Source organism: Gossypium raimondii, chromosome 1 (assembly GCF_025698545.1).
Source record: "Gossypium raimondii isolate GPD5lz chromosome 1, ASM2569854v1, whole genome shotgun sequence".
NCBI lineage: Eukaryota > Viridiplantae > Streptophyta > Magnoliopsida > Malvales > Malvaceae > Gossypium > Gossypium raimondii.
The window spans coordinates 21922680-21925733 of NC_068565.1; the positions used below are offsets into that span (position 1 = coordinate 21922680).

A 3054-nucleotide genomic window follows, 5' to 3' on the forward strand; every position below is an offset into this window, starting at 1 on the left:
TAAATACTTCGGGACAGCAGAAGAGAAAATTATGCATGATGCACGATATTACATTGAGGAAGAGCCTTATACTTTTCGATAATGTACAGACCAAATAATTCAACGATCTGTGACAAAAGAGGAAGTGGAAGATATTTTGAGTGGATGTCATACTTCACCTTGTGGTGGTCATTCCAGAGGTAAAAAAACAACACAGAAGGTCTTACAATTAGGATTTTACTAGCTAATAATGATTCGACATGCTTACGAGTTTGCACAAAAATGCGATCAATGTCAAAGAATGAGAAATATTTGTAAACGTGAAAAAAGTTCACATATAGGAGTGTTGGAAGTCAAATTCTTTGATGTATGGGGCCTAGATTTCATAGGACCCTTTCCAAACTCGTTTTAAAACCAATACATATTGCTAGTAGTTGATTATGTCTCAAAATTGGTGAAAGCTATCGCATTACTGACAAACAACACTAGATCTGTGGCAATGTCACATTGACTAGTGCTAAAAATAACATGTTTTAATCTTATTCTTAATTCATTTTTGGGTGATTATTCGATGTTAATGGTGAATTTTAAGCCCCTTTTCGTTTAAATTCATGTTTTTTATACTTAGGAGAGCATTTGGGAGCAAAAGAAGAAGAAAATAAGTGAAAATCGGAGTGAGTTATAGTAGCAATATGGGATAGACCATTCTATACGACCGCATGAGCCATATAGCCATGTGGCAGGTCGTGTCGATTCGTAAATTGTGCATTGAATAGTGGAAAAAGGTTATGTTTAGGGTTTTTCGGGAATTCTAAGACCTATACATGAAGATAGGAGAGAGCAGTCATAGAATATTCAAGAAAAAAAACTCGAAAAACACTATTACAGTTGATTCTGAAGCGAGATTTCCACCAAGATTGAAGATTCCCTTTTGGTTACTTTGGAGATTATTACGAGTTTCTTTGTTTCTTGTGAATATACTATCTTTGGGATTTTTATTTGCTAGCATGAACTAATTTTCTAAATACCTAGGGAAGATGAACCCTATGATGAATTATGTCGTTTGATTTTTATTTTACGCAATAAATACTTAAATCTTGTTCTCAATTATGTATGCTTTATTCTTGGTTTAATATTTTCCACCGGCTAAAACAACTAAGTTGAGGAATGATATCTCTTTTTTTGTTCAATTTGATATTAAGACTCTTTATGATACGTGAGAAAGATTTAAGGATTTGTTGAGAAGGTGTCCTTATCATGGATTACCTTTATGGCTCCAAGTTCAAACCTTTTACAATGGTTTGAACCCCTCAACAAGATAGATGATTGATGCAGTAGTTGGCGGTACATTGAATAATAAAACACCTGAGGCAACTCAAGAGTTTATTGAGGAGATGAAACTGAATAATTATCAGTGGCAAGTTACGAGAGCAAAACCTACTAAGGCAACCAAAGTTTTTGATATTGATGTAGTTTCTATGTTGCCAAAACAGGTTGAGGCTTTGGGGAAGAAAATAGATGGTTTATTTTTTCTAAACATATGAATCTGGTGATGCAATATGATGCAAATGAAGCGGGGATGATTAATTCAGAATAATCACCCTTCAAGTCTAACGTGGAGCATGAGCAAGTCAACTTTATGGGTAATAATTCAAGACCTTAAAATAACCCCTATAGCTTTGAAAAATCAACAAGCATCAATTCATGGACTCGAAAATCAGATTGGATAACTTACTGAATTGGTTTTGGAAAGACAATAAGAAAGCATACCAATTAACACTGAACCGAACCCAAAAGAGCATGTGAAAGTAGTTACATTGAGGAATGAGAAGGTGTTGTGTGAACCTGAAAAGAAGCTAAAATAAGAAACTAATGAGAAAGAAAAGGGGTGGAAAAAACTGAAAGATTCAAACATCGATGCTTAAGGAATACAAGCCATCGATCTCATATCCAAAAAATTTGAAGAAAGACTACATGGATGAACAATTTGGTAAGTTTCTTGAACTTTTTAAACAATTAAATATTAACTTACCTTTCGTTGAAGCTCTTTCGCAGATGCCCACATATGCAAAATTTTTAAAGGAGTTATTAACAAATAAAAAGAAGTTAGAAGAGCTATCCATTATGGAACTCAATGAGGAGTGTTCAGCCATTCTCTAAAATAAACTGCCCACTAAGATGAAAGATGCAGGAAGTTTTACTATCATTTATTTTATTGGTACTTTAAACTGTGAAAAAGCATTGGCTGATTTAGGTGCTAGTATAAATTTAATGCCTTATAAAGGGTTCAAGCAACTTGGTCTTACGGAAACCAAAACCCACTAGGATGAGTATTCAATTAGCTGACAGGTATGTTAAATATCCTAGGGGCATTATTGAAGATGTACTTGTGAAAGTAGATAAATTCATATTCCCTATTGACTTTGTTATACTGGACATGGATAAGGATATTGAGGTGCCTTTAATTTTAGGTCGACCCCTTTTAACTACTTCTAGAGCTATTATTAATGTGGGTAATGGTAAACTTGTGCTAAGGGTAGGTGACGATGATATTGTTTTTCAAATATATGATGCCAAGTGATTTTCTAGTGAGTAAGATGATTCCTTTTATTTTATTTATTCTATTGATCATGCTATTCAAGATTTATTACAATAAATTGTTCATAAGGACACATTGGAACCGTGTATTGTTCAAGGTGAGGAAGTCAATGGAGATAATTCTTTGATTAGTGAAATGAAAATTGATATGGATGCTAATGAATCTTCATTGAGACAAAGATTTTGAGGCCATTGAGGTAATTAAGGAATTGAAGTTGAAACTTTGTATTGAAGAACCTCCCAAATTGGAGTTGAAGCAATTACCGAATCATTTGGAGTATGCATTCTTTGGAAATAATTCTACACTGCCAATGATTATTGCTTCAGACTTAAAGCTGAATGAGAATGATGAGTTATTGTAAGTGCTGAAGGAACACAAAAGAGCTATAGCCTGGAAAATTTTTGATATTAGAGGGATCAATCGTTCTTTTTGCACCCACAAGATCTAAATGGAAAACGAGTATAAGCCATGTGTGC

At 33.9% G+C, this 3054-nt stretch overlaps 1 non-coding gene across 1 annotated transcript; it reads right to left on the reverse strand.

The window, feature by feature from the left end:
• Positions 1 to 1136: 1136 nt before the first annotated feature.
• LOC128032811 (small nucleolar RNA R71) lies at positions 1137 to 1243 on the reverse strand. Its single transcript, XR_008189149.1, has one exon. It is a non-coding gene; the product is annotated as a small nucleolar RNA R71 (small nucleolar RNA).
• Between the last annotated feature and the right edge of the window lie 1811 nt (positions 1244 to 3054).